This window comes from Ursus arctos, unplaced genomic scaffold (assembly GCF_023065955.2).
Source record: "Ursus arctos isolate Adak ecotype North America unplaced genomic scaffold, UrsArc2.0 scaffold_16, whole genome shotgun sequence".
NCBI classification, from domain to species: Eukaryota; Metazoa; Chordata; class Mammalia; order Carnivora; family Ursidae; genus Ursus; species Ursus arctos.
Window position 1 is genome coordinate 53,883,554 of NW_026622830.1, and position 22,051 is coordinate 53,905,604.

General features: G+C 49.0%; 1 protein-coding gene across 1 annotated transcript in view; it reads left to right on the top strand.

Annotated features, from left to right (window-relative positions):
- Positions 1–8,673: 8,673 nt before the first annotated feature.
- LOC125281939 (dual oxidase 1-like) overlaps positions 8,674–22,051 on the top strand; it is a 383,795-nt gene continuing 370,417 nt past the window's right edge. Inside the window, 1 exon segment of the mRNA XM_057313042.1 lies at positions 8,674–8,683. The gene's annotated coding sequence lies outside the window, so the exon portion shown is untranslated.

Here is a 22,051-nt window from a genome sequence, read left to right on the forward strand (position 1 = left end):
CAGACGGTTCCAAGTTTAGGAATCTTAGCAACTGCTGCCTCTCTAGCCTGGAGCGACTTGCCCAGTCTGACCCAGCCCTGCTCTTGCTGGACGATTCGACTGTCACCACGTCCTGTAGAAAATGTCCTTCTGCACGTGGAGATCAGGGGATGTGGGTTCCAAGCAGAGGCTGAGAGTCTTGTGGGGTGAGCCTGTGGTCTCCAAGCCAGGCTGTTGCCCTGACGGGAAGCAAGGGGGCCCTAGGGAGACATCCCCTCTTGCTGGAACATTTTTGTTTTTTTGTTTTGTTTTGTTTTGTTTTATAAGTAATCTCCACACCTAACGTGGGGCTTGAACTCACGACCCTGAGATCAAGAGTCACATGCACTGCCAACTGAGCCAGTAGGTGCCCCTCTTGCTGGAACTTCTAAGCTCATGGCTTCTCTCTGTTGCCCCAGCCACGCAGGCCGCTATATAATTTGTGAGCCCAGTACAAAATGAAAACGTGGCGCTCCAGCCAGAGGCAGGAAGTCTACCTCCCTTTCCTGCGGGCCATCACCCCAACCATCGTGGAGAACAACCTCCAAAGGATTAGACAGCTCGGGGACATGTTTGGTGCTTGGATCAGAGAGGGTGCTGTGGGACTACCAGCCAAGGGTGGGGGCAGCCACGACTATGCCCCGCTTGCCAGGGGTGGAAGGCGGCAGCCCTGGGGTGGGTGCAGGAGGGGTGAGGCTGGACAGGACTCAGGACCCTAGGAGGCAAGGAGGCCGGGAGGTGACCAGGGGTGGGGCCAAGGCTCCAAGCCCCCCACCCAGTCTGCTGCATTGTCCCTGGACCTCACTTACAAAACTCAAAGATACAATTAAGAAGAATTTCAAGGGGTTGGGGCACCTGAGTGGCTCAGTCGGTTAAGCGTCTTCAGCTCAGGCCATGATCCCAGGGTCCTGGGCTCGAGCCCCCCATCGGGCTCTCTACTCAGTGGGGAACCTGCTTCTCCCTCTCCTTCTGCCTGCCGCTCTGCCTGCTCGTGCTCTCTCGCACTGTGTCAAATGAATAAATAAAATAAAATCTTAAAAAAAAGAGAGAGAATAATTTCAAGTGGTGTCTGGGTGACTCAGTTGATAAAGCATCAGGCTCTTGATTTCGGCTCAGGTCGTGATCTTAGGGTCATGGGATCAAGCCAAGTCAGGCCCTGCCCTGGGTGCGGAGTCTGCTTGAGATTTCTTTCCCTCTCCCTCTGAGTGCATGCTCTCTCTCTCTCTGTCTCTCCATCTCAAAAAAAAAAAAAAAAAGAAAAAAAGAAAAAGAAAAAAGAATTTCCAGATGGTGACAGCAGGGTGTCGAACCCCAATCATAAGTCCCCTTCTGAGCACAGGGTGCTGTGTGACTGGACTGGTCACACACCCAGGAAGCCAGCCCTCCAGCCAGTCCCCTGCCCAGACAGGGTGGGCCGGGCCTTCACTGCTTGCCTCCTGTGACCATGGCCCTTCCCATCCATCCGCCCACCAGGCTGGCCGCCGCAGGCCAGGGTCCAGGCTCCAGAGGTGCACACGGCAGTCTCTGTGGGGGTTGTCCAGCACATTCTGGGTGCCCACGCTGGTCGCAGGAGAACTCCAGGGAGTCTGTGGCCCTGACGGGAAATATTTCTCCTGTCCTGCCCCAGGCTGACCAGACTCCTTGCCCCCCACAGGCCAGCTCCTCTGGGCTGCACCCAGTGCCCCCCCGAGGAACAGCTTGTGACTGCCACGACCGCCACTCCTGACGGGAGCTCCTTCCCATGCCAGCAGGCCCTTCACCCCAGAGGGAGACATTGGGGATTGGAGGTCCGGGCCACCGGCTGGGGAGCGGTGGAGCTGGGCTGCCCCCGAAGCTGCAGACCAGCAGTGCTGAGCCCCCACCGGCACCCACTCCCCCTCCCGCCCCCGCTGGGTGCACAGCCTTCCTGCTGCTATTTCCCCCTGCCATATGCACCCTCACTAAATTTACATTAATCATTCAAAAGAGAAGGAGCCTGAGCTTCTGCACTCTCATCTGCTTCCTGGGCATTAGGACCTCTGCACGAGGCTTCCTTCAAGGCCGCCGCGGTCCTGGGCCCACTGGCTTGCACTGCCTGCCTATCCTTGGTCTGAAGCGACCTTCTCCCCCTCTCCTCTTTCGGGATGTTTTCCACGTTTAGTAGATATGTGCGCCGTGGCTGGTGTGTTTTGGTATCCAGTTAGTAACTTCTGCTTGCAGGCGCGCAGACCAGAAGGAAGCCACCCCTGCGTGCTCCTCTGATCCCTCCTAGGCCTCACCCAGCTAGGGCTCAGTGGCCCTGGTCCGCGGGAGGGGAGGGTCTGCGGGATCCAGAGCTCCGGGAAGCCCAAATTCCTTATCTATTTCCTCCCAGCCAATGCTCTGTCTTAACATAGGACTCTCAGCCTAATACATTTTACAGGCTGCAGTGCTCTGCGGATTGAAGGAGCATTACAGGACGCGACGCGCTGGCAGAGGCTCCGGACATGGCCAACATGTAGAGCGGGGCTCTGGGCGCTGGGCCGCCTGAGCTCAAACCGTCCCCCGGCTCTCAGTCAGCTGCAGGCCGATTGGGCCGCTACCTCTCTGGAGTTCAGGGTCATCTGTCAAAAGGGGGTCACGGGACTCGCGACCTCCAAGGCTGCTCTGAGGTTTAAATGGGTTGAGATCGGCGAAGTTCTTAGAATCAGGCCTGGCACGAGAGCGCTATTCAAATATTTGCTAAGGAAATAAATTCCCTCTTCCCTCCTGAGTTCTAGGCCAATGAGAGAGACGCTGGAGATGCAAATAGTGGCTTTATTAAGGGGGAGACTGAACTTGAGGCCTGACTCACAGCCACAACTGTGCGCCCCAATTGGAACGGAACTTCTCCGCTGCAGGCTGGCCAGCCCTGTCCTATAGGCTCCCTGTGTCGTGAGGCTGTGACCGGAGGGCAGGGCAGTGAGGGAAGGACCAGTGGAACCAAGCCTGGTCAGGCCCCTGCTGGTCAGGCCCCCGTTCCCCACACCCCAAGCAGACAGGAGAGGTGCAGAGAGGCCGGGGCTGTCCTGCCCCTTCCTTCAAACACTGGGGGAGAGGGCAGGGGGTCGATGAGAGAGCATCTGTTACCGCATGCACATCTGGCACGTGTTCGGTTCTTCCCTGCTCACAACAGTCTGACAACGAAGTATCACCATCCCTACTTTTTCAGACAGAACAACTGGGACTCAAAAACTTTAGGTGGGGCGCCTGGCTGGCTCAGTCAAGAGTGTGCACTCTTGATCTCGGGGTCGTGAGTTCAAGCCCCACCTTGAGGGTAGAGATGACTTAAATAAGTAAAACGTAAATGAAAAAAGAAAATCTCAACACATTAGGTGACTTGTCCAGAGGTCCCATGGCTAGGAAGCCACCAAGCCAAGATGTAAGCCCAGCTATTTCGCACTCGGAGGCATGGGCTCTCTCCCCTTCACCATGGCAGCTGTGGTTCCACGGGAGCCACTGGGACATGCTGGTCAGCTATGGCTCTCGGGAGAGTTGGCACAATTTGTTAGCTGTCCCTTTCCTGCGGAAGGGAACACGCTTCGGTGTTGATGCTTGGTCAAGGAGGCAGGCATAACGGGTTCAGATGATGGTGTTTATTGGCCGGTTTCTGTCTTAGGTGCGGGGCCCAGGGATGGGGGAGTCCAGGCTGGGCAGGGGTGTCCTCACGAGGCCCTGCCACTGTGCCCCTGCGAGAAGCAGCCAGGAGCTGAGAGAGACAGTCCCCACCACTGAGCCCACCAGGCCCAGAGTCCCAGCAGCCTTCTGCCTCTGAGATCTGGACACAGTGTGACTGTCACTATTTTGAGGGTGTCAGAGGAAGAGCAGGGGCCAAGAGTAGGACCCCCAAAACTGACAGGTGACACGGTGCCTTGCCCAGCTTAGAGAGAGCACTCCACATAGCAGGGCTGGCTCTGCACGAGGGCAGGGGAGGGGGGGAGCAGTTCTGGCTCATTGGGCACAAGCAATCCAAATGGACTCTGGCTGACTTTAGCACAAAACGAATGTACTGGATGGATATAGATTAGCCTCCACAGTCCAGGGAAGACACAATGACCCAGGCCTGCGCAGGCCAGGAACTGGGGCGGCCCTGGGGGTCCAGGTGGGGATGGAAATAACAGGATGGATTAGAGAACATTTGGCCTGGGAAAGCAACAGGAACTGGTAACGGGGTGGGTAGAGGGGACAGGCAGAAGGAGGACTTGGGGAGGGGGCTATGAGGAGGCCCAGGCTCCAGGAGCAAGGACAGCCTGCTAGGAATGGGGGGCTTCCATCTGGGGGAACTGTGAGCTCAATGTGCCTGTTGGACCCCAGTCTGGAGTCTGGGCAGAGGCCCGGCCCAAGGTCCAGGTTTGGGGGTCATCAGCACAGGGTGACTGTGGAAAAATGAAGGTGTGAAGGGACAGCAGGGACATTGCCTGGAGGGGAGAGGAGATGGGCATGGGCCCTTCCTCTCCCCAGCAGGTGACCCTGTGGTCTACATGGGCCTGTGGCACAGCTGGTACCTTCTCTGCCCTTCCACGGTACGTGGCCTAGCATCGAGCACATGGTAGGTACTCAATGAACACCTGCAGCTTGATGTATCAATTGGAAGGAGACAGCTGGATGCAGAAGCTGCTCCCATGTGTCAGGCCTCAAGGACGACCCAGAACACATCACCCACAGAGCTGCATGGGGCCGTTCTAAGTCACACTTTCTGCCTCCTGACCCTTTAAGGCAAACAACTGTGTTCATCTGAACCAGAGTCCCCGACTTGGCATCCCCGTGGATAGAAAAGAAACACAGGATGACACATCCCGCCCGCTCCCAAATGCTACGTTCTGCCCAGAGATACAAACATATCCACATATTTAAATGCAGGCCGCCCACTTGCCTGGAAGGGGGTGGATCCCAGGGTGACAAGTACACGCGGTCCTGGCCGGGTTGACATGGAAGTCTTTCCCCGAAACCTGTCACTCTCGGACACGTTGGTCCGCCACCATCCTAGCTCAGCGCCCTTTGTTTGATGCCCTGTCAGGTCTGTGTCTGCAGGCCTGCCCCTCGCAGGTGCGCCTGGGGCCCTGCTCTGATCTGCACCAACCTCAGTTGGTTCGCGACACCGAGGAGCTGGCGGGTTGGTTGTGTGTCCTCGAGATCTGCCTGCTGCCGCACGGCCGTCTGCTGGAGGTGGGGGTTTCCTAAAGCGTTGTTTTAAAGCCGGCACAGCGATGTGTTTGTTGAGCCTCGCTGCTGGCTTTGCAATTCGTGTGAGAGCCAGGCTTCGTCCTGGCCCCGGAGAGCTCCGGTGGGGACCGCCGATAGCCTGCCACAGGCTAAATGTCAGCCTCTTGTGAATTCGCAGGACTTCAGAGCTCAAGGGGCCACCCGGGAGCTCACCTAAGTCCTCTGTCCTTCCACAGAGCAGGGGCGCCAGGCTGAGCAGGGCGACGTGACAGAAGAGGCAGCTCTGGGTCCCCAGCTGTGTGGTCTTTCCTGAGAGGCGAGTGAGAAGCCACGTTGACTTTCACCGGGAGCCAGACCGCTGCCTCCCTTTGGGGCTGGCCGAGGTCCCAGCTCTTTTCCTGTCCCTGAGGCATAGGTGGCATTTCCACCCGGCTGAGTCACCAGGGTTTTTTCCAGGTGGAGATGGTAATTACCAACCAAGCAGAGCCCAGAGCTCCTTTGTTGCCCGTGGAGGCGGCTCTGGGCTGCCAATTTAGGCCCAAGGCTCTCTGTGTAGATATGTGTCCTCAAAGCCCGTTTGTGGAACGAGCAGAGAGTCCTGGTCACTCTCCCTGACACACGAGATGAGCTACAAACTACAGGTCCGTATTGGGGGCGGTGACCGCGGCACTCGTGCCCTCCTGCATCAGACCCAGGGCCCCTATCAGATGAGCATCCGTGCAGGAGATGCGCTGTGAACAAGACGCCCGCTCTTTCCTAGGCAGATGCTGCTTATTCCTTGTAACGGCCACATGATCCCCGTTGTAAACACGAAGGAACTCAATTTTAGGGAGCTTAGGCCACTCTGTTCCTTACCCTAAGGAGTTTACCATGCAGGCAAGTCAAGAAATACAAAACCACAGCCAGAGGGTCAAAGGCAACACGCTGTACATAATCACGGGGAGAAAGGAGTACATAGGGAAACCTTCATTCAGTCGTTCAACAAACACTGGATTTAGCATGAGGTAATCCCCGTTCTTGGCTGGGTTCTGCCCAGAACTCCTGTGTCCCACACACCTCTGGTGCTGATTTGCTGATGCCCTGGGTGAGGCACTTCCTTGCCTCGGTTTCCCCCTTACGGTGACCACGCTGGCTGCCGACACTGTTAACAAGGATGCTGCGGGAAGGAGGAGATGCCAACCTCGGAGTGTGGGTTCCCGAGGGAGGGGGTGCAGGCCTTTCCCCTGTAATTTATTTCCAGCTCCGGTGCTTGTGAACTCCTCCCAATCCTCCTGCTGAAGTGTGTGCAATGTCTGTGGGTTGTCACACACATTAATTATCTGCTGAAGGTTATAAAGTACCCCTCGCTTTGGCTAGATCACTTTAAAGAAAAGAGCTTTATCAACGTCGCCATTAAATGCAATCGCAGAGAGTGGAGAAGATGGAAAGGAAAATCGCTCAAGCCAAAGAATAAATGACATTTCAGAAAACGCAGAACAAGTGGATATGAAGACTAATTGGAACTTAAAGTGACGACACGACCAATGACATAGTCGCGGATTCTGGGTTGCTTCGGGCAAGAAAGGGGGACGGTACACACGGAGCCAGACAAGAGGCCCTGAGGCAGGGAGCAAAAGGTTTGATCCTGGGCAGTGTCTTAACCCTTCTGTGCCTCCGTTTTCTCATTCATGAAATGGGACAATATTCACACTGAACCGGAAAGTGATAATAAGAGAATACAACTTCATACGCCTGGCATCTACCAGGCGCTCACAAATCACAGCTGTCATCACGGAGAGCCAACGGTGGAGGAAGCGAGAGGTGGGCATGGAATTCGCAGGTGCTCAGAACGCATTTCATTTCGTTGGACTAAAATGAAGCTTTGTTTTAAATGTCCCTGTCTCATTGTTTCCAGACCGTATGTCATCTCACCATGCAGCACATAGACCGTGCAATGCTGGTAAATATAACAGGCTCCCGTGGCGGGGGGGGGGGGCTGATTTGTGGCGTGTGCCAGTCTCCATGGGGTGCATATTCCCACCGTGGCTGATTTCAAGCTGCCAGCCTGCCCTCACTGAACACAGTCAGGAAGAGACGTCGGCGGCTCGTCATGTCATTTCCGTGGATTTCTGCTGTAAAGATACAACAGACGAGAGCATAGATGATGGCAGTATGTAGTAAAGCCATCAGGAAATGATGAGTTTGGGATATTTATTACCTTTGTTCTTTTAAAGATTTTATTTATTCATTTGAGAGAGAGCGAGAGCAGGGGGAGGGGCAGAGGGAGAGGGAGAAGCAGACTCCCCTCTGAGTGGGGAGACCAATGCAGGGATCCATCCCAGGACCCTCTTGGCTTGTGGTGAGGATCAAAGTGACGCCATAAAGATGAAAGTAGCCCTGCCTCTGGTTTCATTTCCTACCGCAAGGTTGTCATTTTTTTTTTTTAAAGAACACAAATCAGATATTACTTCCTGCTTGAAACCCTCCCCAGGCTGCCTGCGGCCTAAACAACAAAGGCCAGGCTCCTAAGGATGCCTGAAGAAGCCCCTGGACAAGTGCATTTTTGCCCCTTCCACTCGGTGTCCTGGGTCTGCTCAGCTGCCCTTGGCCTGGTGACTCCCAGATCCCCGGGGTCCTCCTCTTCTTTCTGCAGCCCAGGGACCAGCACGCAGGCCCCACATCTGTCTACCTCCAGCCACCTCCCACAGCCTCTTTCAGGCCGTTTTCCAGGATCCAATCTAAGTACAGCCCAGCATTAGCTGTGATGCCACGGAACACATCCCTGAGCCTCACTCTCCTGTGTACAGAGGGGCCCAGGACACCTAACTCCTCGGGGTGGGCAGGAAGCCTGGCGAAGACACGCGCGAGGACTCGGGCCAGGCCCCGGCCCACTGCGGGGCGCGACCCTGCGGGTTCCGGGGCTGGGGCTGCCCTGCAGGGCGGAGGGCTAGGGAGGCCCTGCAAAGGGGCCGCGTCCGGGCTGTGGGGGCAGGGCAGCGGGTGGGAGGGCTTCCCCGAGGTCGGTCCAGCCCCGCCGGCGCAGAGTGCCACCAGTGGGACCCCAGGGACCTCAGTTCGGCGGTCCGCCCCTCCCGGCCTCCGCCGAGGCTCCCCCAGACCCGGCCACCACATGCGCGCTCAGTCCCTTGCCGTCCTGAATGAGAGGCGCGACTGTCCGGCGCGGTCTCCGGAGCGGAGCCCCAGGGCTTGCAAGGCAAGCGCGGGCCGCCAAGCGCATGCCCGGTCCTCCCGGCGGGAGGGGGGGGGGGGGGCGGAAGCTCGGCGCGGGGACGCGGCCGGGCGCGCGCCGTGGCGGGGAAGCGCTCCTCAGCCGGTCGCCGCGCATGCGCGGCCCGCGCCGACGCAGCACAACCCGAGAGCGCAACCCCGCCGCTGCCGCCGCCGCCGCCGGGCCGGGACCGCTGTGCGCCTGCGGCGTGAGGCGTTGGAGGGAGCGCCGCCAGTCGATTCGCGGCGCCGCCTCGCAGTGGTCTGCCCTCGCCTCCTGGTGTCCCGCGCGGTCCGAGTGAGTGCGGGGAGGGGGCGGGGGCCGGGAAGCGGGCGGGTGGGCAGGCTCCTGGAGCTGCGGGTTGGCAGGGCCGCGGCCCGCGGGCGGAGGGCCGAGCGGGGCCAACCAGCCGGTCCGCGCGGCGGATGCGGCGGAGACGGACCCCTGCCGCGCGCCGCTGGGGAGGCCTACCATGTGGGGAGGCCGGAGAAGTGGGGAGGACGGGGGAGGGGCCCGGGGAGGACGGCGCTGTGGGGAGGACCGGGGCGCGGGCCGGTCGGGAGATGTGGGGCGGACTGGGGGTCTCCGGGAGGACGGAGATGTGGGGAGGTCGGCGGGGGGACAGGAGAGGCCAGGGAAGGGGGACGAGGGGGCGGGTTCTGGGAGAACGGCGATGGGTGGAGACGGACTTGTGGGGAGGTCGGCGTGCTCCGGCAGGCCAGGGGACGAGGGGAGCCCGGGGGCTCGGGTAAACGGGGAGGTTTGGGGGACGTGAGAAGGCCTGGGGGTTTCGTGAAAGATGGGGAGGTTGGTGGATTCGGGGGTCTCGCAGAGACGGAGGGGCTTGAGGCCGGAGCGCACAGGGAGGCCGGGGGCTTGGGGAGGCCAGCCGGCCTCCTTGGGAGCCGGCCGATTGCCTCAAAGACAAAAGGGGGGAGAGAGGAAGGAGGAGGAAGAAGGAAATCCTTGGGGACCTGGAGGTGGGGCGGAGGAATAGCCCGGACCCGATATGGGGACTCACTGGCCCTCAGGCAGGGAAGGGTGGGCCTCGAACCCGGATCAGGGCGGCTCCTTCCCCGCAGCTGGCGCTCAACTTGCTGTGGCCCTGTGGTTTTCGGGGCGAAAGCCCCGGAGACCTCCTTTATTCATTGTGCCTCCAAGTTTACCCCTCTTCCCAACCCAGCCCCCAGCTCTGCTTCTGACTTAGGTGGAAGAAGGACTTGCTGTTTCTTTCTTTCTCGTTTCCTTTCTTTTCTCAGGAGGAGGAGGAGGGGTGTGTGTGTTACTTGGTTTTATTTAATTGCAGGATTTAGCTTAATGCACTAAGGGTAAAAAGAAATTTTTTTTTAGTCATTTCAACAGTGTCTCATTCTTGCATAGTTAGCCTGCAGCTGGGTTTTTGGCAGTGAGACTAAGATAATAGTAATGTAGTAATTATGGGAACTGGTTGAAATACGTTCAGGCTGCAGGCGGTGTAAGGATTTGGGGATCTGTACATAAGACGACCAACGCTGGGATTCTTAGGTAGAATGTCAACATTTTCCAGGTTGGAAAAATAGGCCATTACTATTTGAAATGAAATACCAGATCCTCACCCTTAATATTTTATTTGTAAAACTCATAATGGAAGCAGTCTTCTCTTGGAAGTGTGTGAACTCTGGTCAGTTGTCTCATCTCTGAAAACCTGAAAGGTTGAAGTGATGGAAAGATACATTGCAAATTAGCATTCACCTTATTTTTGTTGAGATCCAATGTAGGTAATTTTTTCATGCCATTGTACTTTGGAGATAATTTTTAACATCCTGCAATATTTAAACACATGAAACTTCTGAAGAAAGTTTGCGTTCCGGTGTCTTTATGAGTACGTTGTTTTCTCTTTGTGGCTGTCCTTGGAGGTGAAACACTGAATGAGCCTACCACTTGTGTCTTGAATACATTTGTGTGCTAAATGTTGTCGAAGCAGCAAGATCCCATGTTACACATTCTTTAAGTAATATCTTTCCGGTGATTATCATATACTCCGATTTAATAATGAAAACTGGGGAAAGATGGTTTAAAACCCATTGCTGTCTTTTAAAGGATCCCACAATCAACCTAAGACTTGAGTATATACACTGAATAAAAGGACCTACGCATTGTTCAGAGGTTATGATGCATCAAGAAGCAAGTCCTTGGATAAATAAAGACATTGAATCCAGAACTTAGTGTTTAAGGTTTGGGGCCAAGAGTCCTGGGGCAGAGCCCTACAGGAGAGAGGACTTCAGCCTCTTTTCAGGCCGGCGGTCCGCTGACGGTGAGTCGTGATTAGGAGTGAAGCTCCATGAGTGCGATGGGGTGGAAGTGTCCGGTGAAACCAGAAGTTAGGAGCCGCAGTGAGGATCATTAGAACATTTCTCAGTAACATCGTTTCTCTAGCACTCCATGCCCATTGTTGGAAATTAGAGAACTTGACATCCCAATTCTTAAAATTGGGTTCTTCAGCAAGTCACATAACTTTTCTCGCTGGGAAGTTTGAGAAATTGTCTAAATAACAATTGTATTGTTAAAGATATCCCCTTAAAAAAATGCTGATTAGTTCCCGCAGGAAAAATCATAGTGTCTTCTGTGTACTGTATATGTTCTATCGTGTAGTAAAGAGTCATTTTGAACATGACTCTTCTTTTTTGGATGTTAGTTTTGAGTTGCTACTTCTCTATCTCTAAAGATTTTATGGAAACTTTTTTTCCTGTATTTTTAAGTGTCTTAATTTTGAGAAAATACTTGTCTCAAGGGTAACACAGGAAAGATGAGAGTCAAAGTCTTAATATGTAAGTCTTTAACTTTTGAAAGTAAACATTTTCAGTTTAGACAGTTTTCAGCTAAAATCTTGTTTTAAATTTCAATATAATTAAAAGTTCTATCATTTGTGAAATGAGGGGGTTTTTTTTGGCTTGTAAACCAGTAAAGTTTAGTTTCTGTAGTAGTTTATTTTGTCTTAAAGCTCGAGCTTAAGAACTTATTTCATTACTGTATCTCCTTCTAAAATCCCTTAAATAATTAGCAAAATATTGCTGTGGGGGTCTTTGGGAATTTTTACTGATGCCTATAGAAATTATTTAAAATGCAAATTCTGAAAACTTGGGCAATGTAAATGACCTTATTTGAGTGAATAGTAGTAAATTCCAGGAAGTTTGTGAGTGCAGTAAGCATTCAAATCTGAAGTCGCATCTCTGTCCTTAGAAGGATCCTCGGTGGAAGAGGATGAGAGCGGTTCCAGCTCCTGTTTGGGTGTACCTGTGTTTCAGTGCCTCAGCCAGCTGCCTTAAGTAGTTGTTTTTTTATGTCTCTTCTGAAAACCATGTTTCGTAGTGGATTATTTGAACCGTTGATGGCTTTTTCTCTCTGCTAACATTTGTGCAAGGTTTTTTTTTTCTCTCTTCCATTTCATGACTACCAAAAGGCAACCTAGTGTAGGAGAAATGAAATTGCTGTCTACCACTTTGTGGCGTTAATTTCTAGGAATGGTGCCAAATCTTTCCATTCAGAACTACATAAATGTGTTTCTGATTATAAAGTACCAGAAGAACCCCCTCTCTTCCTGTCTATAACAATTGTATTGTTTTTTTTTTTTTGCTAGGCTCTATCATGGAAATAAAATTCAGATAGGCATATGTAATTCAACTTTCAGGATAGGTGAGATTTTTAGCAAATGCTGTTAATTATGGTCTGATTTGCATAAACACTAATGAAATGGTTTTTAGAGGAAAGTATGAAATAGATGTTTTTGGCTGGGTGGCACTATTGCCACTTTTTAGCAGATGAAAGCCTCCGAGAAGGGAACAAGTAGCATCATCACAGAGTTTACTTATTTGTCAGGACATGAAGGTCTTTCCTTGCAAGCTTTGTATTGAACGAAACGAATTCTGCCTAGATCTTATTGATATACATTGGCATTTACTGTAAACTCATTTTTCAGAACAAGAAAAATGACCAAAGTCATACATGTGAATGTTTTCCACTGATAGGGGAGGAGATGTAATGTTACTGCTACGTGTGGGGTATTGTGTGTTGTTGGTAGGTGTCACTACCTTTTTACCGATGAATTAAATCTGGGAGATGACACGTGCCAGACCTGAAGTGATTGCTTTCATGCTTTTTCTCCTTTATTCCTCCTGAGAACCATTGATTGTGCTATTGCTATCCTCATCTTTGCAGAGGAGACACTGGAAGTTTGGAGTTCGAGGAGCTTGCCGTGGGCTTCTTGGCCCACAAGGGGTAGGTCCTTGTTGGCTGGGCCTGCTGAACTCTCTGTGCAGCTTCTAGGACCAGACAGGACTAGAGAAGCAGTAGTCTCACAGATCTGAACCCAGCCTTCCGAAGGGGGAGTGAGTAGCATGCAGGTGTAAGTACCGTGTCTGGGAGAGTTGAAATAATTATATTTTCTGTTTGAATCTGACGCTTTCATATCATGAAGCTGTGATCTGGCCAACATGGTGTAGGTAAACATTTTAATGAACATACCAAAATTGTTTATTTTAAGTTAATTTAAAATCAGTTAAATACAAATATATAATGCATAGTGCAGTGATTGACGCTTCTTATTTGTTCAAGGTTGTGCTTTAGTAACCTCTACATTGTTACAGAGTGTTTTCATTGGTGACTTTTTTTTGGGGGGGGTGTCAGTGTTTATGATTATAGTTTTGTGGGAAGCAAGGTGAAATGTGAGGGAAAAGTAAATTGTAAATTTCTCATGCAGGTTTCATCCCCTTGTAGTAAATCCTAGAATTTATAATCTCTAACACATTGCTGCTCTATAAATGTTTCTGAAGTGAATGTGCTCATTCTCACCGATTTAGAATTTTCCATAGTGCTTTTAAGACTTGACGTACTCTGTCCTCCTTTATTTAGGGCCAGTGGACCAAAACCAAGGCTCAGAAGAACCTAAAAAGTTGTATCTATGGCTGTCTGTGCCTAGGATCTCCTTTCTGCCTCCATTTTCTATCTTAAAAGTCCTGCCATCTGGTGCTTTGGATTGTGCTGTGAATGGTAGGTGTTTGTTGGGTCTACTTGTGACCAAAGCACCATGTGTTTGTCTTTGATGGACTGAAGAAAGAGCTGACGTGGTTTTATACATTCCATATTTGTAGTGCATTGTGTGTCTTTTTATAGAATTTAAGCAACACGAGGGCAGAAACTTTGTTTTACGCACTATGGCATCCCCAGTGTCTGACACAATATTTATTGAATGAAAGAACCCAGGCTCATTCGTTGTTGGAGAACTGTTCCTGCGTCAGTCAGCAGTCCACTGTTTTTTGTTTGCCTTGGTAAAGAACCTTACTTACAAACCAGGTAGGACTTGATACCAGGGAGAACTTGGATTATCTGTTTCTATCTTTGTCTGCTTTATTTTAGATTACAAATATCATGAAACTTGAGCTGCGGGAAAAAGGCATTTCTCTGTCCCTTTATAGTTTTCAAATGTTTTTTTCTAGAAATTAATTTTGTAGGAATTGGTCATGTGTTCGTTAGGACTCATTCTATATTCTGAAGACCTAGGAAGTTGGGATTTATAAAAGATCCTTGATGACTGGTCTAGAAGCTCTAATGTATCTTTTACTAATCAGTTGGATTCATCATGTACTTTACAAGGGTTTTACATTATGCCCTGAAACCATTTTTAAAAATGCATCTTCCCAGGGGCGCCTGGGTGGCTCAGTTGTGAAGCATCTGCCTTCGGCTCAGGGCATGATCCCAAGGTCCTGGGATCGAGCCCCACATCGGGCTCCCTGCTCTGCTGGCAGCCTGCTTCTTCCTCTCCCACTTCCCCTGCTTGTGTTACCTCTCTCGCTGGCTGTCTCTCTCTGTCAAATAAATAAATAAAATCTTTAAAAAAAAATCCATCTTCCTAACACTGTAATGCCAGTTCCATGACACACCGGCCTTCCGATGATCTGCTTAGAGAGTCTTTTACGTTGTTGTTCAGAGTAAACGTTTTGAGCAACAGGTCCCTTACCTTCACTCAGGCAAGAAAAGTCAGTATTTGGGTAAAAAAAAGAGTTTGTTCTTCCTCAGCAAGTTCCCCTTGGTCTTGCTTATTGCGAAGGGAAACACGTGCGTGCGCACACCACAGTAAACCAGTAAACTGGTTGTTTGCAGTGGTTCTCAAAGTACAACTGCATCACCATCACTTGGCCGGGTTAGAAATGCCTGTGCTCGTGCCCCACCTCTGACCTCCTGAATCAGACTCGGGGGGTGGGGCCCGCAGTCTGTTTGAACATGCTGTCCAGGAGCTTTTGTTGCATGCTAATGTCTGTCAACCACTACTTGAGAGTGTTTTAAGAGAAATGCAAGTCGTAGCAGGCAAAAAATCAGTCGTAAATGGCAGAGGCATGTGTTTGGCTTCTGACCACTTAGATTTGCTAGTGAGATTGCCTTCACTTCAGGACTCTTTTTCAGTATGTTTTTCAGGTTTTCTAGAGTCTTGGGAAGACCTCACAACTAATTTTGTTTAGGGATTTTGAATGTTTTATGCTGAGGTCATTAAATTCTTTTGAATCTTGGTTTGGATTTTAAATAAATGATTTTGCATTGAAATAGCAATTTGTATGGCCCCTGGACTTGTGGTTTTTGGCAGATAGCAGGAAAGTGTGTATATGTGGGTGCTCAAGGCACGTGTTCCCTGGTGGTTTTGTTTTGGTGTTGAGAGATTGGCTTGCTTATACTAGAGTCAGGATGATTTCCAAGTCTTGGGGTGACTACTAAAACAGTATTGTGTGAATTGATTCTATGCCTAGCATTAAAGTCATATCTAAATTTAATATGTATTGTTTTGCCTTTGTCCTTTATTTTTTCCCTAAGATCAGAGCTGGATAAAAGTTAGTGTTCAAAGATGGAATTGGTGATATGCTTACTTTCTGCTATGTCTTATGCAGAGTTGGACGCACCTGAAGGCAAATAGAATATTGTGAGCTTAGGGACAGGGACTCTGTATTATCCTGTACGTATCTGTGGGTCCTTCACAGCTTCCTCCTCCTACTATAGTGGGTTGGCCCTCAGTCATTGGTTTAATGATTGAAGAAGAGTCTGTGCTCCTGCTGAGGGGGCCTTGTGACCTTGAAGTACATGAAGTTGTTACTAAGGTAGAGAAGAGAATTAGGGACAGACGGGTGGACTTAGGTTACCATAATGTGGACGCGAAGTACAAAGGATGTTTCCACGTACCTCTTCTGGCCCCCATCAGACTGAGTCAGTGGTGTAGCCCTGTGATGGAGAAAATAAAAGGAATGAGCTGGTGGGAAAAAGTGATCTGAAACAGTTTCTTTCTCCTTACATTGGTCAAGTGAAGTTAAAGTTCTAGTTTATAGTCAGTTATAGACTGTGACCCCACTAAATGTACATCAGAGCGCCTGGCCTGGAGCACCTCTCAGTGAGGGAGTCTCCTGTTGCTCCCCTCTGTGCTGGGAGGCTCCAGCCGCCCCCCAGTCTTCTCTCTAATGACTGCTTCAGCCCTGCTCTGGTCTTGTGTCAGTCGCCCTGCCCCGCCCCTTCTGGTGGTTTCTGCTGTGTTGCTGCCTTGTGGTTTTAAATAGCCTTTTCCTGGTTACAGTGAGGTTGCACATCTTTTTATACATTTACTGGCCATTCGGATTCACTGTTTTTCGAAGTGCCCATATTTTTCTATTAGGTTATTTTTAAATTGATTTGTAGACTATATATATTCAGAACACACATTCTTTGTTGGTTATGTATTTTGCTGCTGTCTCTTCCCACTTTGTCATATGCAGTTTCACTGACTCAGTGGTTTTTTTGTGTTTTTTTTTTTTTTTTATGAATAGAAGTTAAGTTTAATTAGTGCCATTTGTCAGTCTTTTCCTTTGTAAGCTTTTTGTGTCTTTCCCTGCCCTGAGGTCATGAACTAGTTCCTCATTTATTCTCTAAATGCTTTTATACTTTTGCTTTTAACCTTTAACTTTGTAATTCTCTCAGAATTGGTTTTGGTGCATAATCTGAAGAAGGAATCCAGCTTCATTAACCTGTGGACAGGCTAGTTGTCCGAACACCGTTCATTGAAAAGAGCATCTTTCCCCCAGCGCTCTGCAGTGCCCCTTTTCTTGGAAATGAAAGGTCCGTGTGTATGTGCATCTGTTTTGGACTTTCTTGAATTCCACTGGTACTGCCCAGTTTAAGTTGCTTCAATTATTTTAGTTTTATAACAGGTCTTATTGTGGAACTCTTCCCACTTGGTTCCTTTTTAAGCATACCTTGGCCCTCCTTGACCCTTTGCAGATCTGTATCTGTTTTAGAATCCCTTGCTGACTTGCAAGGAATTTCTTCCTGCTGTTGCTTGGGATGACGTCGAACGTGATCAGTGTGTGGAGAGTCGTTTTTTGGTTTGAGTTATTACAAATAAAGCCTTTGAATAATTTTGCTCAAGTCTTCATGTGACCATCGGCTTTTGTTTTTCCTGGAAATGGTTGGGTCTAGCACTGTAATGGCTGGATCCTGTGGTAGGCCTATGTTGGCTTTTTGAGAAAGTGTCAAACTCTGTCCTGGAATGGCTGAACCATTTCACCTTCCTCCCAGCTTTGTGTGAGAGTTCCAGTCACGCTGGATCGTTGGAGCAACATTTGGTATGGTTAGTCTTTTAGCTTTTCAGCCATTCCGATAGGTGTGTAATGGTTTTTCTTTGTGGTTTTGCCACCTGTGTATCTTTTGGTGTTCAAATCTTTTGCCTATTAAATTTTTTTTCTTATTGGTGGGTTCTTTATATATTCTGGATACAAGTTTTGTCAGATGTGTGCTGTGCTTTTTTCTCATGCTATGGTTTGTTTTTGCATTCTCTCTCTCTCTTTTAAAGATTTTATTTATTTATTCGAGGTAGGGAGAGAGAGCGGGATGGGGGAGGGGCCGAGGGAGAGGGAGCAGCGGACTCCCCGCTGAGCAGGGAGCCTGCTGCCTGCTGGACTCAATCCCAGCACCCTGAGATCATGACCTGAGCCCAAGGCAGACACTTAACTGACTGAGTCTCCCAGGTACCCCTGGACTGTGCTTTTTCAGTGTCGTAATTAAGAAGTTGTTGCCTAATCCTAGGTCACAAAGGTTTTCTCCTTTATTTCCCTCCATCCCCCTCTAGAAAAGTTTCAGGTTTACATTTAGGTCCATGATTCATTTTTATTTATGGTGTAGAATATTATTTGTAGGATTCTTAACTTAGTTCTGATTATTTGTAGGAGTCTATTGAGGCATAGAATGAAGATATAGCTCCTTCTGAGAGCTTTTTTTTTTTTTTTTTTCTTTTTTGCTTCAACCAGTTTAAAGCAGGTTTAAGGCTTGAGGTATTTTGGACCGCCCAGTGCTGTGATTTTACTGGAGAGGTGATTCACCTCTGGTTTCTTTTATCTTGAGCTCTGTAGCCTTTAGGGCTCTGCTTCTGGAGGGAGTGTTTTTGGTTAAACACCCTAAGGGACCCAGCTTTTGATTCTTACTCCTCTTTCCCTGCATGGTTGTAAAAATGAAAGTTGAAAATTTTCAGAATTGGCAAATGACTGCAGGGCAGAGGTGGTTTCTGTGCTTGTTCATCTCTTTGGGTTCCTGATTTCACTTTAATTTTGGCCTGTTCTTTCCTTATTGTCTTGTCAGTTTCTGGTTGATTTTAAGATTTTAAAGTATTCTGTCCATCTTTTTTAGTCTTTTTCAGGGGAATGATTGGGCCAGATAACATAGCCTGTAGTTAAGGATACAGGGAAAAGTGTGTTTTATTTCACTGCAGTGTTTGGAGTCTAGACTTGGATCTGTGTCTCCTGTAGTCATTGCTAGCCATGTGTGGCTCTTTAAATTAAAATTAAATAAAATGAAAAGTTCTGTTTGACAGTGACACTAGCCCCAGTTTGGGTGCTCAGTATGCAGGTGTGGCTAGTGGCTACCACCTCGGACAGTGCAGAGATGGGACATTTTCATCGTCATGGAGCGTTCTCTTACACAGTGCTGGCCGGACTCTTGACTTTTTCCGAAGTCTGCCTAGAGCAGGCACAGCTAGACAGAGGATTGAGCCTCTTTGACAGGCGTATCATGGAGCCTGTCTCTAAGGTGGTGTGGGTTCTCAGACCGGTATAGGTGGGATCATGGGAGGCTGTGGTGCACTGAGTAGAAAACCACTAAGTACTGATATTTAATTTAGAAATATCTGCCTAGTGTTTCCTTAGGGTGTCTGTTTCTTTCTTTTTTCTTTAATTTACAAAAAGTAGCAGTAATTTGAAAATTATCAAAATTAAATAGCGAGTCAAAAATTAAATTTTACCCTTAGCTAAAGTCTCAGGTATTAGTAATCAAAGATGTCTAGGTATCGTAGTTTGTGTAGAGAAGCAGGTCTTTTTAGTAGAAAGACCATCTTAACTAGGAAACAGGAGGTTGAGGTACAAATCCTGGTGCGTTGCCTTTAGTCACGTGACTTCTGATACTGTCTATATAAACTCTAGTATCTGTGATCTTTGAAGCTCTGCGTGCAGTTACTATGTGGGATGGTGTACACATGTAAAGTGCCAGGACAGTTGACCCCTGAACAGTGCGGGCCGCCGGACCCTTCCCCGTAGTTGAGAATTGGCAGTTAGCACATATTTTGTATGTGTATCATATACTGTATTATAAAAAGGTAAGTTAGAGAAAAGAGGATGTTGAGAAAATTATGAGAAACTACATTTACTTTGCGGCATGTATCAAAAAAAATCTGTGTATACGTGGACCCAGTTGTTCAGGAGTCAACAGTATTAAATACCTGTCTTGTGCCTGGTGTAGTGTCAGCCCCCAGGGGCACAGACAGGAGGGGAGTGAGGCAGTCAGCGTGCAGTGTGATGCCTGCAGTGATAGTGCCAGAGCAGAGTGCTCTGAGGACCTGGAGGGCATGTCCCCGTCACGGTCACGCTCAGAGGTCAGCAAACTTTCTCTGTTAAAGGTCAGATAGTAAACATTTCAGGCTTTGTAGGCCACATAGGGCCTGTCACATAGCTGCCTTTTTTTTTTTTTAAACAACCTTGAAAGGGTGAAAACCTTGATTAGCCCAGAACCATACAGAAACTGGCTGTGGACCAGATGCCGTGACCTCTGCAGGTCTGGCTGTCTGCAGGGATCTGTAGAAAGAGAGTGGAAGGTGGGAAGCAGGCAGGGCCTCGTGGAGGACATGCCCGCTCTAACGGTGCAGAGGCGGGAGAGGCTGGGGTCTGTGAGACTGGATGTTTTTACTAGTGTTTAGGAGTACAGAAAGGGTTGGGTCGAGAAGGAGGTAGGGTTGATACTATTGACAAGATCAGAGCAGCGTGTGGTTGATTCTGACGGGAGCAGATTCCTATGGTAAGCGGGTGGTTAACTAGTACAGGGGTCGGTCAAGGAGGTGTTGCAGTCATGCGCTTCAGAAGGGAGAGGAGCCAAGCCTTTGTCATTAAGGGAATGGCTGCCCGGTGTCTGTCGCCCAGCTAGTAAAGTGATGGGCAAAGTTCAGATGGTCCAATCTAACAGCCTGTGTCCTTTTAATTCTACAATTACGTTGTACACACAAGTGAAGAAGGCCTTAATTAAGGGCGTGACTGAGGAACTGGAGAGAGGGTGATTTGAAGCCTGTTTCTCAGCCAGTCTCCAGGCTCTGACCTGGGAAATGAAGAGCCAGGGCTGAGAGAGGGGGTGTCCAGAGCAATTCCAGGATGGCTCCCAGATTTCTCCCTTGGTGAAAAGTCCATGAAGATCTTTTTGTTTTTAAGTGCTTACTGATCAGACTGTTTGTTGCTTAAGGAGGAAATGCTCTCTCCTAGGTCCATGAACCCCAGAAGCGGTACGCAGAATTGTGTGTATGCACATGAGCTGTTTTCCTGGGGTAGGATGCTTGGGCTTTCGTCCCATTATCAAAAGTGAGCCCAGCCCAAGGCGGGGGCACTCCTTGTTATTGGACTGTGGATGTCTGACACTCTGCCCGGGTTTGAGGCTGTAAGGGAAAGCTAAGCATCCAAATCACAGGACTGTTACTGTAAGTGTCATACATCCCAGACCGCTACATAAAACACAGGCCCATGAAGCTGTCACCTGAGCCCAACTGTACCAACCGAGGTCTACCAGCCAGCAGTGCAGATGTCTCCCCTGGCCTCCGAGAGACAAAACAAGGCCCGGTTTTTGTACATAGAAGGCCAGCCAGGAGAGTTTGGGACTCTCGTTGGCATGGATGTTTCAACATGCTGTTGTACATGAGATGAAGCTAAAGTTTATAAACTATTAGGAATATCTTAACAGTCCCATGGCTATGAGAGATGGACCAGTGTCACTTTTAGTTGGCTGTGTTCGTTCCAAAAAGGAGTGTAGTTTTTCTGTCCGCTCAGAAGTGCGTTGATAGTTAATAGTTGTAAGACAGTACCTAACTCGTCCTGTTACAGTTAGCTCTTCCGTGAACAGATGCAGGAGGAACTGGGCAGCTGGTGGTTTATGTTCGCACCAGGCAGATGAATGTGGTGTCCTGGAGTCTAAACTGGATTGGTTCGTGTTTGACATTAGCGTTATATGTAATTTAGGAATTACAGACTCTGGATTATAGCAGTCCGTGCAGAGATTTGCTGTTTTTGGTGATATATGGCTGCCCTATAGAAGTTGAGGCTTAGAGGGGAGCGTTTGGAAATGGGTTTATGTCTGAGAAAGTTTCCCTTTTCCTGTTGACAGGACTGTGACCTCCATTAAGGGCCAGGTGTCATGAATGGCAAAGATCTAAGAAATGATGGAATTCAGTGATGGTGTAGACGTTAGAAGTGAAAAACCCTAGGCTGTTTAAAATATCACCCTTAAGATTTCAGGCTGGGGATAATTGTGATTCCAGTGTAGGTAAAAAGTTTGGCGTCTCCTTGGCTGTGTCATGGCAAAAAAAAGCTTTGCTTTCTGCTTTGGGAAAAATACATTAGTTGTGTCCTAAGGAATTGACTTGATAAAAGAGGTAGCAGGAGTAACTTAGTTTAAATGCAAGTTGTCTACATATGAATTAATTTTTGTCGGGTGACGGTTGATGATTTGGTTGGTGAAGAGTTGATGTTTGATTTTCGTCTTTGAGTCTGCCCTTTCAACTATTTCATTGGAAATTCTAAACTTTTCCACTGGGTGTTTGCCTCCTTTATTTTTATTGTTTTAGGTAGTCTAGGATTTTAGAGGTTGATCTAAATTTAGGGATCAACTGGTCCGGGGCTCCCACTTTAGAGATGAAGAAATAACTGGGTAAGGCTCCTTGGGTAAATGGCTCCTTGATACTGACAGAGGAGAACTCTCAAGATTCTCTCAGCTGTCTTGACCTTTAGCTCACGGGTGATCTTTTTAGTAGATGAGAAGGGTATGAAGACAGCTTCTAAAACTCAGGTTTCCTATTAACTGTCAGGAGATTGAAAAAAATGGATGTAATTGAAAAATGGGTGAGAAATGGACACCGTTGAATCCGTTGTTCACACTGTATCCAAGTAACTTGTGGTTTGCATTCAGTCATTTATTTCTACATTGTCTTGGATATTTGAGGAATGACAAAACAAATCTCACACGTGTATATAGTCTAAGTTTTAGAAGACTAATAATGCCAGTTGTTCTCACTTCTCTACCAGATTCAGAGCATTGTCCTGAGTCACTCTTGACTCTTGAGCATCTTGTCCTGATGGGGATTCATTAAAAAGAAGACAGTCC